Raw genomic sequence first — 15,273 nt, forward strand, 5'->3', positions numbered from 1 at the left:
AACTATGCATAATAATGAAAACTATATAACTATGAATCTTCAGTTTTCAAAGAAAGTTCAAACACATGAGCTTCAGAACTGGAAAATAAAAAATAACAATTATTGGAAGAATGAATATTATAAACAATAGATGAAATTCATAAATATATATTCAACATAATATAATAAATTAATACTATTTGTGTATATATTATTAAACTATAATTTAACCATAAACTGTAATTTCAGGGAAAAACTATAGAAAACACAAAACAGTCATATATATACTTTTTTCTTTTTTTTTTTTTTTTTTGGTTCTTTTTTTCGGAGCTGGGGACCGAACCCAGGGCCTTGCGCTTCCTAGGTAAGCGCTCTACCACTGAGCTAAATCCCCAGCCCCTATATACTTTTTTCAATACATAGTCTAATGTAGTTCTTATCTGTTAGCAAACACATTCATCTTCCAACTCCCTTTTAATTTAGACATTAGTATGAAATTTATTAGTTAAAAAATAAGCACCTTTTTTGTTGTAAGTTTAGCCTGGGAGGGAGAAGAAAACAAGGGAGGCAAAGGGAAGGAGAGACCTTTGTAGAAGAGAGGAGGGGGAGGAGAAAAGGGGAACATGATTAGTTATTGGGGCAGGTTAGGCAGTAGAGAAGCCTTGAAGCCAACAGAATGAATAGAAATAAGCAACCTCTGGGTTTGGGGAGGGCCCTCTGGAAAGTACCAAAGACTTGGGAAGTGAAAGACTCTTAAGGCATAAAGGGAGGATTTTAGACTAGACGAAATGCCCAACAATGGTGAGAGTGAACTTCTAGAGTCTACCACCAGTAGATAGTTGAGGCATCAAGTTGGGGGATGAGGTTGCCATTCTACAGTCAAAAACTCTGATCTAGAATTGTTCCTGTCTAAAAGAACTGCAGGAACAAAAATAGAGAAGAGATTGAGGAAAAGGAGGTTCAGTAACTGACCCAACTTAGAATCTATCTCAAGGGAAAGCTCCAAGGTCTGACATTATGACTGATGCTATGGTGTACTTACAGATCTAGCATGGCTGCCCTCTGAGAGGCTCAAAAAGCAGCTGAAAGAGTCAGATGCAGATGCTAGCACCCAACCAATGACCCCTGTGGTTGAATGAGGGAAAGGCTGGAAGAAGCTTAGGAGGAGGGTTTCCCTATAGGAAGACCAACAGTTTCAACTAACCTGGACCCGTGAGATGTCTCAGACACTAAGCCATCAACAGGCAGCATACAAGAGCTGGCCCAAGTGTCCCCCCACACCCCCTCTCCATGCACACACATATACAGAAGAGGACTGCTTCATCTGGCCTCAGTGAGAGAAGATACACCTAACCCTGGAGAGACTTTAGACTCCAGGGAGTGGTGAGGCCAGGTAGGGTGAGGAAGAAATCCTCTTGGAGACAGGGGGGAAGAGGAACTGGGTGAGGAACTGTGGGACCAGGAAGGGAGCAATGACTAGATTAAAAAAATAAAAGTAATAAAAACAAAACAAAGCAAAAAATATTTTTAACTAGGTCACACTCAGTATTAAATAAGTAAAATTACAATGATATTTTAAGTATGTGCAACTCTAAGTTACTATTTTTAGACTTGGAACATAATGACATCTCTAAGGTACTATTTTTAGACTTTTAACATAATTACATCCTTGTGTTTTTGGTTTATTAATAACAAGCATGCCCCAGTTTCTAATGATATAACATTACATGTCCATAACAGATTGGACTAAACCTATCATATGTAACTACTATGTCAAAATGATTTAAAATTGTAAAATATGAAGAAAGAATAGGAAATTCTAGCCAGACCTTTACTTTTTTTCATACTTCAGCAATCAACGTTGTAAATTTAATCATACTTAACCTCAAGGGACCATGAGATTACCCCTCAGTCTACCTAGATAAAATATAACACCCCGTAGTAATACTTTCTCCACTATTACGTGAGCATAATTGTAACTGCCATCTCGAGTTATCTTTAACATGTCAACCGTTCAGTGCTAGGCAATATAAATATTACTTCTGCCTATCATGCAATTTCTAATTAATTTTCAACAGAAGACATAGAGGTGTCTGTGAAATTTTAGTATTTTTCTCTCACCTTCACATTAAAAGAAAACTTTTTCTCACAATGTATATACACTTAAAACTTATTGTACAATTTTATTTTGACCTAGTTTTGTTTTCTTTTTTGTATTTAAAGTTATTTTTCCTTTGTTGATTGCAATAGTCTTTATATATGAATTAGAGTAACATAAAAAGATCGTAATATTTTATATACTCAAATTAACTAACCTTTGAGGTAATAATGTGATTCATTTAAAATTTAGATTGGATTCATTATTTCAATTTACCCATATTTCTAGCCACAATTGTTGGCTACTGTAAACATCCAAAACTCACATTAATTAAGTCTTAAAGATAGTTAATGTTAAGCTGCTGCTGAAACTGTATATGTTCATAGAGGTTAAACTTTTAGTATTGTTACTCTTGCATTGAATGAGTTCCTAGGAAAAAAATGAATTTTTTAATGAGTGAATTCTAAGACTGTACCAATGTTTTGTTCATGATTTTACTCTACAGCTAGCCATGCTATGGACAGTCAATATGCTAATGGTACATATATATTAAATACATTTTAGTCAGACCTCTTGTATTCATCTACATGTCATTAGATTTTTTTTAATTTATTTTTCACACTTTAAGGACTTACTCAAAAATTGAATATTTTGATTTTTAGGATCCATTAGTCAAAACTGTTTAATACCTATCCAGGGTATTTTTAGACTGATAAGAATTTAAAATAATTTAAAAAATAGACATGTGATAGAGGTCAGAAATTGGTCTGACAAGCAAAGAATTTACTTTTAAATTTTTCTGATGTTGATTAATGGAAGGGTACTAGCTTTAGCTCTTGGTCGTTTGTTATTTCCACATGGTCCTAAAGCAAGACTTAGGGAGATAAGATGTCTACAATGTGGCTCTAGAGATTCCTAAGATCCCCGTAGAAGAAGAAGGTGGATGCAGAGGAACATGAGAAGGAGGAGGAGCAGGAGGTTGAAGAAGAGGCTAGTCTATCTATGCACAGTCACAATAATTTTGGTAGTTAAGAAGAGCCGCCATCAAACAAAGAGAGGAGAAAAAAGGAGGTAAAGTAGGGGAATGGGAGGAGCAGGAGAGATGGATAGGGGCTGAGGGGGAAACACAGTTTTGTGTTACATACAGTCTCACATCTTAGAAAAAGCTGTGCTCCTATTTTAGCCTCCAGCCTGCAGGATTGCTGCATTCACCTGAGTCAGGATATTCATTGTTGTTGATATTTTTTGTTGAAAAGATTTATTTTATTTATTTTCATTTTGTAACATCAGGAGAATTGAGAAAATATCCAAGAGTGTGGACTATTGATTTGTTTCCCCTTTCCTTACAAGTTAGTTTTGATTTGTTAAAATGGGATTTGTCAAATTCTTACATCTAAAATTCTAAAACTTCTGCCTCAACTTTTAGTTCTGTATCCCCGAAGCTATTCTTTGAGTATCTGACTGACATTCAAGTTGCAGTATTGAAGTAAGGGTTTTTACCAGGATCACTTCCAGATAACAATGATTTTTGAATAGGCCCATTCAATTTGTCTAGTATGTACAAAACAGTTTCCAACAATGCCCAGAGGTCAAAAACCACTGTGTTTTATGCTCATAACTATTCTTGCTGTGTCTTCCATTTTCTAACTGAATTCCGAGAAGTATTCAATTCTTTTTTTATACTTAATATAATTTAAAAATCATCCTGTCAAAGAACTTGAGTCCGAATTGTCAGGCCAATGTATGAATTTTAATAAAATGTGAATTAATGTTAATATTAAATTTCATAGGAAACATAATAAGATGTACCTGGTCAACTTTGACCAATATAAAGCATATGCTATAGGCAGTACTGTTAAATTGCAGTTTGATAATTCAAAATTTTTTCACTCCATCGAGATATGCTACAAAAAAACCTATGAAATATACATAATGTTCTATTAATTATTTGCATTTAATATCAATTTAATTTTTGGCATTTTATTTGATGGTGGAATTTGAACTATCTTTGTCTCTATAACCACACACTGTCATACTATATAATAAAATCAATTCAAGTTAGTATAGTAAATTCATATGAGTAATCCTATATAGGAAGAAACTGTAACTCGGAGATGGTGAATGTGTTTCTAAGGTTGCAGAGCAATAAGACTAAAGCACAATTAAAATGAAGGTAAATTTGAAGTCAATACCTTTGATCTTGGTTCTAGTCTGACTCAATGGGAACAGTTGGGTTGTGTACCAATAGTGAACAGTGATCACTTGATATGTCACGTGTCAGTTGACTTGACTGTAAACTCTACATTTTTGTGAAGTTATATGTTATTCTATTAAGTGATAAGGCTGCCAACACTATTTTATTTTTATCTAATAATAATAATAATAACAATGCTATTGTAATGGTACATATTTTATCCATAATATTTAACTAATAATTTAGTCTTTCTCTAAAATTTGTTGTTTTCCTAAGTACTAGGAGCTGAGAAGCAGACCATGATAAACATATTAAGATTGGTAACTCGCTCACTGAGCTTCTGAACCAATCCAATAATTCTTGAAATTTTCTCACCTGCAATTACAGTCTTCTCTAAAAATTTTATTAGACTGAGTGTAAAAGTATATAAAGTTGGTATAAAGTCAAACATTCATGAATTTGAAATCCTAGAGGAATTTATGCTCACATACTCCTTACCATATATTTTTATACTATCTATTAAAGATCTGTGCACCCTGAGCCATACATGTTTCAGTTTTGTTTCATATTAAATCTGGGCCTGGGAGATCATTGGTGAGTAAAATGACTGGTGTAAAAACATGATAAAAGACTGGGTTTCGTGTTCAACTGCCACATACAAAGACTGCAGATAGTCAAACATACCTGAACTGTGAGATAGAAGAGAAAGGAGGGAACTGGAGACTTGCTAACCATCAGTGTGTCCAATAAGCAGGGAGGTCCAAGTGATTGAAACATAGTCATATCAAAATAAGACAGAGTGTTATAGAGAAAGACACATGGCCTTTTCTTGTGGCCTCCACTTATGTGTGCATAGGGAAGAACACATATATCCTAAACAAACTTAAATATTCCAAACATTAAAACACGATTACATTTGAAATTTTTTCTTATTTTTTTATTGGAGATTTTACATATTTACATTTCAAATGTTATCTGCTTTCCCAGTTCTCCCTTTTCCCATCCACCCTGCCCCTGCCTCAATGAGGATGCTCTACTTCCTACCCACCTACTCCCACTTCAAAAGCCTGGCATTCCCCTATACTGGGGAAACCAGCCTTCACAGGACCAAGGGCTTCTCCTCCCACTGATGCCAGATAAGGCATCTTTGCTACATAAGTAGGTCTCTTCATGTGTATTCTTTGGTTGGTACTTTAGTTCCTGGAAACTCTGGGAATCTGTTTGGTTGATACTGTTGTTCTTCCTATGGGTTTGCAACCCCTTCAGCTCCTTCAGTCTCCTCTCTAACTCCTCCATTGGGGTCCCAGTTCTCAATTTGAGCTGCAAGCATCCTCATCTGTTGGATGTAGAGACTATTCAATACTTTTAGAATTGAATGACTTGATTTTATAATTGTTAAAAAATATTTGCTTCTCATAAATGTACAATACAGGTTGGCAGAGGTTTATTTAGGTCTATTTCAAAAAAATGATGGAAATTCTTAACTGACCCCAAAGTTGATATAACAATTTTTAAAATTCAAATATTATATCACTGTAGGGCATGTATGGGATATAGACCATTTATATCATAATATGCTATAAATGCTAAGAAAAAATACTAGGAAAGTATTAAAAACCATTATTTTTCATAACTTCATCATTTTGTTTTTATAAGAATCTCAGAATTTTCAATAAAAGACTGAAGTTCATATCACTCTATAATCTGAGCTGACCTGGGCCTTTGTTGACTTGGCAGTAAATTCTCAGAAAGGCCACAGTAGAACAACTACATAATACTACAGGTAAGTGATGCTAAAATACCTTTGACTCATAGTTTGACTTGGTATTATTTTTAGTAACTATCTGTTTAGACATTTAATTGTCAAATTTTCACAGCCTCCACATTTATCTACACTACCCAACATGTATATGTGACCCATACACAATCTGGGCTCTTAAAAGTTTGTCAAATTAATGTAAAATGAAAAAAAAAGTTTTTAAAAGGGAGTCTCTCAGAACAGGTATGGCTGTCTGAAAATTTACTATGTGTCTTAGTTAGGGTTTTATTGCTGTGAACAGACACCATGACAATGTAAGTTATAAAGGACAACATTTAATTGGGGTTGGTTTACAGGTTCATAGGTTCAGTCCATTATCATCAAGACAGGAGCATGGTGGCATCCAGACAGACATGGTGCAGGAGGAGCTGAGTTCTTCATGTTCAACTGAAGGAAGTCAGGAACAGATTGAGCATCCCCAGGCAGCTAGGAGGAGGGTCTCCAAGCCCACCCCCACAGTGACACACTTCCTCCAGCAACGCCACACCTTCGAATAATGCCACTCCCTGGGCCAAATGTATGCAAACCATCACACTATGTATTCCTCAGCATCTTCTTGCTCCTCTCAACTGAGCACTGTGATTAAAGGCATGAGTCTACTTGCTCAGCCCAATAGATAAACATTTAAGATATCATTTTAAGAATGAACATAATCATGTTTCAATTACAATAATTGGAGTCTCATTTAGATGGGTGTCTGACATATTTTCTCTGAAATTAACATATCAAAACATAAAAATTTAATACAATGTAATGAAATATGGATTTTATTGGGGGAAAGTAGGAGCACATATAGTGTTGAGTTAAATAGGAGAAAATATAGTCATAATAAGGATTGCATGTTGTGTAGTATTTTCATAATCTAAACTCCAGATGAAATAGAACAAAAGTAAATGGAGTATCAATTATCAAATAACCTAATATTTCAAATATGTATGTTTATAAATGCTCTTCACTATTCTACTAAAAATGATCAGGGATAAGGACATTCTTGTCCTTCATACCCTTTTATTAAAACAGTCTCAGCCTTAATATACAATCAAAATTGATATTAAGTGATATGAATATTGGAATTTCATTAAGTGATACACATAATGTCTTTCCGTAAAATTGAATCATTATTTTGTGTGACTAAGATAGTGTACAAATAAATGCTTACGTACCATGAGTGCCAATAGCAAATAAAGTATAATCAAATGAATTTCACAGTAATATTTTAAGACACAACTACATAAATTAGTAGTTATGATTAAAGGACAAATATTCAGGAACTGATAGATGTGTGCTATAAAATTTCAAAGTATAAAAGAAACAAATTTCAGACTAATAAGCAACTTGCAAGCACATCAGAATGACATACTGAAATAATATGTTGCTGTAGATTCTAAACTAGAATATCATTTTGAGAAGTCAGTTAAATACATACATGATTTTCTTCAATATCTCCAGTATAATGTGCTACTAAAAATATGCATGAAGGAATGACACTCAGTGTAATATAACAATGTAAAATAAAGAAATGAGGGGCTCAAGCTGTCTCAAATATTAAGAACACTGGTTGCTCTTCCAGAGAACCCAGCTAAATTTCATATCTGTTAGATCTTGACCATCTATAACTTCATTTCCGAAGGATCACATGATGTCTTCTCCCCTCAGCAAGCACCAGGAATGCATGCCAGACATTGATGTGCATGCAGAAAAAAAATTGGAATACACATAAAATTATAATTTTATAAAGTTAAAATGTGTCTACACCTTGTAGGCGAACAATATTATTTAAAAAGAAATGAAAAGCCTTCACCAAAACAAAAGATATATTTTATGAAATATATTACAAAGCATGTTCATTTAGATGGATATTGCAGTTTTTCATGACTTTCTGCTTACACTGAGAATTTTCATTGTTAAAAGGATCAAAGTAAATTCATCTATTGCAGAGTTAAGTGAATATATCCATTTTCTCATTCCTATTTTGTTTTAATACAATTAAAATTCTCCTAGGTTTCTTACAGGCATTAGAAGTATAACCTAGAAATTACCACTAGATTTAAATGTAAATAGATTTTTCCCATTGAACGTACACATGGAGAATGAATAAAGGTCCATTCTTTCTTTTCAAACAACAGTACACAGAGAAGAAAGTTTGATCTGGTGCCACGAAAGTTAATGAGGAATTTGTAAATGGCAATCCAATTTCTATTAATAGGTACTAAACAAGCGCTTTTGGAATTGGGATTGAGGTCACTATTTAATTAAGTTGTTATACTAGCCTTTAAATTTTTTAATCATTCCTAAATCATATATTATATATAAATGTACTTATCTTAAAATAAAAGATACAAGCTTGGGGATATATTATTTCTTAAAATATAGGTATTTGTAAATGTTTAACTGTGAACATTAAGCTTTTTAAAGCTCTGATTGTTTATAGTAATATTTTTATTCAATCTGAGAGAGGAATTGAAATTTAAGAGAAAAAATCTATGAATCTAAGTCTGGAAATTTGATTCATGTCTAATTTATTTTTTGATTTTCATATTTTCTGAAGGTACAATTGAAGAGAAGTTTTAGTAGAAACATAATACTGTGAATTTTGAAAGTATACCTAATTCCATAACAAATATCAAAATATAAACTATACCAGTTAAGTTATTTCACTGAAGCTGAATTATTAAGCCCATGTAACATCAATATAGTGCTTGAAATGCTAGCTAGAACAACAGGACAACAAAAAAATCAAGGAGATACAAATTGGCAAAGAGGAAATAAATGTATCACTATTTGCAGAAGGCATAATAGTATATATACATAAGCAACCCCCAAAATTCTACCAAATAACTTCTTCAGCTGATAAATGACTTCAACAAAGTGACTGGATATAAAATTAACTTCAACAAAGTGACTGGATATAAAATTAACTCAAATAAATCAGTAGCTTTCCTTTATACAAATAATAAACAGGCTGAGAAAGAAATTAGGGAACTCCCTTAACAATAGTCAAAGATAATATGAAATACCTTGGTGAAACTCTAACCAAACAAGTGAAAGATCCTTATGGTAAGAGCTTCAAGTCTCTCAAGAAAGAAGTTGAAGTTCTCAGAAAATGGAGAGATTCCCATGCCCATGGATTGGCAGAATTAACATAGTAAAAATGGCCATGCTAACAAAACAATCTACAGATTCAATGCAATCCCCATCAACATCCTATACAATTATTCAAAGACATGGAAAGAGCAATTCTCAAATTCACCTGGAAAGGCAAAAAGCCTAGAATAGTGAAAACATTTTTTTTCTTTTTGATTTCTTTTTTATTGGATATTTTTATTTTTCAAATTGTATTCCCTTTCCCTTTTTTCCATCCCTTTCTCCCATATCCCATCCCTCTCCTCTTCTTCTATAAGGGTGTTCCATCCTCCCCAACTACCCTTAATTCTAGCCTCCCCACCCTGACATTCTCCTACACTGAGGCTAATATCCAAAATATGTAAAGAACTAAAGAAGCTAAACAAACAAAATAAAAAAATGGGGTGCAGATTTAAACTGAGAGGAATCTCAATGGCTGAGAAGCACCTAAGTAAATATTCAAAGTCCTTAGTGGTCAGAGAAATGCAAATCAAAATGACCCTGAGATTCCACCTTACACCAGTCAGAATGACTAAGACCAAAAATTCAGGTGACAACACATGTTGGCAAGGATATGGAGAAAGAGGAACACTCCTCCAGTGCTGATGCGATTGCAAACTGATACACCTACTCTGGAAATCAAATTGGAGTTTCCTCAGAAAATTGGAAACAGACCTCCCTAAGGACACAGAAATACCACTCTTGGGAATATACTCCAAAGATACCCCACCATGCCACAGGGATACATGTTCCATTATGTTCATAGAGGCCTTATTTGTGAAAGCCAGAAACTCAAAACAACCCAGATGTCCCTAGACATAAGAATGAATACAGAATATGTGGTTCCTTTACCCAATGGAATACTACTCAGTTATTAAGTAGGAGGTCATCCTGAATTTTGCAGGCAAATGGGAATAGTCAACCTCTGGAGGAACGGTGGGGGAAGGACCCTCAAGAATGTTCCAGAGACCTGAGAAGTGAGAAACTCTCAGGACTCAAAGGGGTGAACCCTAGATGAAAGGCCCTACAGTGGAGAGAGGGAAATTACCAAACCCACCTGCAGCAGAAATACAAGGCATCAAGTGAGGGATGGGTTTGCTATCCCACAGTCAAAGTTCTGACCCAAAATTCTTCCCGTGTGAAATAAATTTAGGGATGGAAATGCAGAAGAGCCTGAGGAAAAGAAAGTCCAGTGACAGGCCAGGAGGTTGGATTCAGCTCAAGGGAAGGCCCTAAGACCTGAAGCCATTACTGAGAGATGGGGCATTCTCAAAAATGAACCTATTGTGATTGCCCTCCTAAAGACCAAACAAGCAGCTGAAAAAAGTCAGATGCTGATATGTATACCCAACCAATGAATAGAAGCTGCTGAACCCTCTTTTTGAATTATGGAAAAGCTAGAAGAAGCTGAAGAGGAGGACTACCCTTTAGGAGGACCAGCATTCTCAATTAACCTGAAACCCTGAGATCTCTCAAACATTGGATCACCGACTAGGTAGGATATACCAGCTGAGATGAGGCCTCAAACACAAATCCAGCAGAAGACTCCCAGGTCTGGATTCAGTTAGAGAAGATGCACCTGGCCTCAAGAGACTGGAGGCCCCAAGAAATTTACAAGTTTGATGGGGTGGGTGGGGCGGGGACATCCTTGTGGAGACACGGGAGGGGGGAAGGGAGGAGGTATGTGATGTAAAACTGTTGGGGGATGCACCAGGAGGGGAATAAAATGTGTAGTGTATAATAAAAATATATATAAATAAATAAATAATAGAAAATAAACAAATTATATATGATTTATCATATATTATAATTATATACATACATATACATATATACATATATACACACACACATATATATATATATAAAAGAAAATATCTTGAGTGAGGTAACCCAATCTTAAAAGAGCACACATGATACGAACTCACTGATAAGTGGAAATTAACCCAAAATCTTGGAATACACAGATACAATTTACAGACCACATGAAGCTCAAGACCAATGCTTCCGTACTCTTTAGAAGGGAGAACAAAATATTCAGAGGAGGAAATATGGAGACAAGAGTGGAATGGAGACTAAAGGATATGCCATCCAGAGACTGCCATACATGGGGTTCCATCCACATGCAGACACCAAACCCAGTAACTATTGGAGATGCCAAGAGGTGCATGCTCACAGGAGCTTGAAATAGCTGTCTCCTGAGAGGCTCTGCCATAGTATGACAGATACAGAGGCTTATGTTTGCAAGCCCATATTGGACTGATAAGAAGGACCCCAATGGAGGACTTAGAGAAAGGGTTGAGGTAGCTGAGGGGGTTTGTAACCCCGTGGGAATAACAATATCAGCCAATTAGACACCGCAGAGTTCCCAGGGACTAAACCACTAACCAAAGAGTATACAAGGAGTGACCCATGGCTTCAGGGGCTATGTATCAGAGAACAGCCTTTTAGGGCATCAATGGGAGAAGAAGCCCTTGGTCCTGTGAAAGCTTGATATTGTAGTGTAGGGGAATGCCAGGTCTGGGAGGTAAGAAAAAGTGGGTAGGACGGTGGGTGGGCACCCTCATGGAGGCAGATGGTGTGGGGATGGGTTAGGGGGTTTCCAGAGGGCAAACCAAGAAGGGGGATAATATTGGAAATGGAGATAAAGTAATAGCCAATAAAAATGAAAAAAAGAAAAAAAGAAAATAATGGGCTCCTAAATGTGCAAACCTTTAATCTTGGGTAAATATTTGACTGAGAGATATCTATTACCCTATCCCCTTTACCTAGTTTACTTCGACTAATTCATACTATGAATATGACAGTGAGTTCATTCCAAGTTCCTGGAGAAAGACAGGTTAAACAAGATGTATTAAACTACTTTTAATTCTTAAAAAAAAGTAATGTCTTTTTTATCATTTTGTTTTGTTTTGTTTCATTTTTGTACTTGGTTTCATTTTTTCATACACTGGGTTTTATTTAAAAGTAAAATATGATAACATGGGAATAAGAAAAATAAGAAAAAGCACATGAAAACTTAAATACCACCATTATTGTCTGTAGAATTAGGTAAATAGTATGAAAGTGGGTAACAAAGGAAAATTTAATGAGATGACATTTGCAAATCGACAATGAGGAAAGCCTACAAATATTTATGGACTAAATATCACAGCCTTTATACTCATAATGTACTCACGGCAAAGTGTGAAAAGAGAAGGAATGAAACATAGTAGGAATTGGTATAGTTATCTTTTTGCTGACTTGTGTCTAATTATATAGGACCAAATGTAGAATAAAAATATAAAAATATTTTTATATAATGGGAATTAGCCCATTTATACTATTGAAAATAAAAAGATTATAAATGTCTCTAAACACAAAAGGGGGAGCTAACCTGTAGAATCCATAATTCTCTTCTTTTTTTTTTTTTTTTATTAACTTGAGTATTTCTTATATACATTTCGAGTGTTATTCCCTTTCCCGGTTTCCGGGCAAACATCCCCCTCCCCCCTCCCCTTCCTTATGGGTGTTCCCCTCCCAACCCTCCCCCCATTGCCGCCCTCCCCCCATAGACTAGTTCACTGTGGGTTCAGTCTTAGCAGGACCCAGGGCTTCCCCTTCCACTGGTGCTCTTACTAGGATATTCATTGCTACCTATGGGGTCAGAGTCCAGGGTCAGTCCATGTATAGTCTTTAGGTAGTGGCTTAGTCCCTGGAAGCTCTGGTTGCTTGGCATTATTGTACTTTTGGGGTCTCGAGCCCCTTCAAGCTCTTCCAGTACTTTCTCTGATTCCTTCAATAGGGGACCTATTCTCAGTTCAGTGGTTTGCTGCTGGCATTCGCCTCTATATTTGCTGTATTCTGGCTGTGTCTCTCAGGAGCGATCTACATCCGGCTCCTGTCAGTCTGCACTTCTTTGCTTCATCCATCTTGTCTAATTGGGTGGCTGTATATGTATGGGCCACATGTGGGGCAGGCTCTGAATGGGTGTTCCTTCAGTCTCTGTTTTAATCTTTGCCTCTCCCTTCCCTGCCAAGGGTATTCTTTTTCCTCATTTATAGAAGGAGTGAAGCATTCACATTTTGATCATCCGTCTTGAGTTTCGTTTGTTCTAGGGATCTAGGGTAATTCAAGCATTTGGGCTAATAGCCACTTATCAATGAGTGCATACCATGTATGTCTTTCTGTGATTGGGTTAGCTCACTCAGGATGATATTTTCCAGTTCCAACCATTTGCCTACGAATTTCATAAACTCGTTGTTTTTGATAGCTGAGTAATATTCCATTGTGTAGATGTACCACATTTTCTGTATCCATTCCTCTGTTGAAGGGCATCTGGGTTCTTTCCAGCTTCTGGCTATTATAAATAAGGCTGCGATGAACATAGTGGAGCACGTGTCTCTTTTATATGTTGAGGCATCTTTTGGGTATATGCCCAAGAGAGGTATAGCTGGATCATCAGGCAGTTCAATGTCCAATTTTCTGAGGAACCTCCAGACTGATTTCCAGAATGGTTTTACCAGTCTGCAATCCCACCAACAATGGAGGACTGTTCCTCTTTCTCCACATCCTCGCCAGCATCTGCTGTCACCTGAGTTTTTGATCTTAGCCAATCGCACTGGTGTGAGGTGAAATCTCAGGGTTGTTTTGATTTGCATTTCCCTTATGACTAAAGATGTTGAACATTTCTTTAGGTGTTTCTCAGCCATTCGGCATTCCTCAGCTGTGAATTCTTTGTTTAGCTCTGAACCCCATTTTTTAATAGGGTTATTTGTTTCCCTGCGGTCTAACTTCTTGAGTTTTTGTATATTTTGGAAATAAGGCCTCTATCTGTTGTAGGATTGGTAAAGATCTTTTCCCAATCTGTTGGTTGCCGTTTTGTCCTAACCACAGTGTCCTTTGCCTTACAGAAGCTTTGCAGTTTTATGAGATCCCATTTGTCGATTCTTGATCTTAGAGCATAAGCCATTGGTGTTTTGTTCAGGAAATTTTTTCCAGTGCCCATGTGTTCCAGATGCTTCCCTAGTTTTTCTTCTATTAGTTTGAGTGTGTCTGGTTTGATGTGGAGGTCCTTGATCCACTTGGACTTAAGCTTTGTACAGGGTGATAAGGATGGATCGATCTGCATTCTTCTACATGTTGCCCTCCAGTTGAACCAGCACCATTTGCTGAAAATACTATCTTTTTTCCATTGGATGGTTTTGGCTCCTTTGTCAAAAATCAAGTGAACATAGGTGTGTGGGTTCATTTCTGGGTCTTCAATTCTATTCCATTGGTCTATCTGTCTGTCTCTGTACCAATACCATGCAGTTTTTATCACTATTGCTCTGTAATACTGCTTGAGTTCAGGGATAGTGATTCCCCCTGAAGTCCTTTTATTGTTGAGGATAGCTTTAGCTATCCTGGGTTTTTTGTTATTCCAGATGAATTTGCAAATTGTTCTGTCTAACTCTTTGAAGAATTGGATTGGTATTTTGATGGGGATTGCATTGAATCTGTAGATTGCTTTTGGTAAAATGGCCATTTTTACCATATTAATCCTGCCAATCCATGAGCATGGGAGATCTTTCCATCTTCTGAGGTCTTCTTCAATTTCTTTCCTCAGTGTCTTGAAGTTCTTATTGTACAGATCTTTTACTTGCTTGGTTAAAGTCACACCGAGGTACTTTATATTATTTGGGTCTATTATGAAGGGTGTCGTTTCCCTAATTTCTTTCTCGGCTTGTTTCTCTTTTGTATAGAGGAAGGCAACTGATTTATTTGAGTTAATTTTATACCCAGCCACTTTGCTGAAGTTGTTTATCAGCTTTAGTAGTTCTCTGGTGGAACTTTTGGGATCACTTAAATATACTATCATGTCATCTGCAAATAGTGATATTTTGACCTCTTCTTTTCCGATCTGTATCCCTTTGATCTCCTTTTGTTGTCTGATTGCTCTGGCTAGAACTTCAAGAACTATATTGAATAAGTAGGGAGAGAGTGGGCAGCCTTGTCTAGTCCCTGATTTTAGTGGGATTGCTTCAAGTTTCTCTCCATTTAGTTTAATGTTAGCAACTGGTTTGCTGTATATGGCTTTTA

The sequence above is a fragment of the Rattus norvegicus genome, chromosome 16, assembly GCF_036323735.1.
Source record: "Rattus norvegicus strain BN/NHsdMcwi chromosome 16, GRCr8, whole genome shotgun sequence".
Lineage (NCBI taxonomy): Eukaryota > Metazoa > Chordata > Mammalia > Rodentia > Muridae > Rattus > Rattus norvegicus.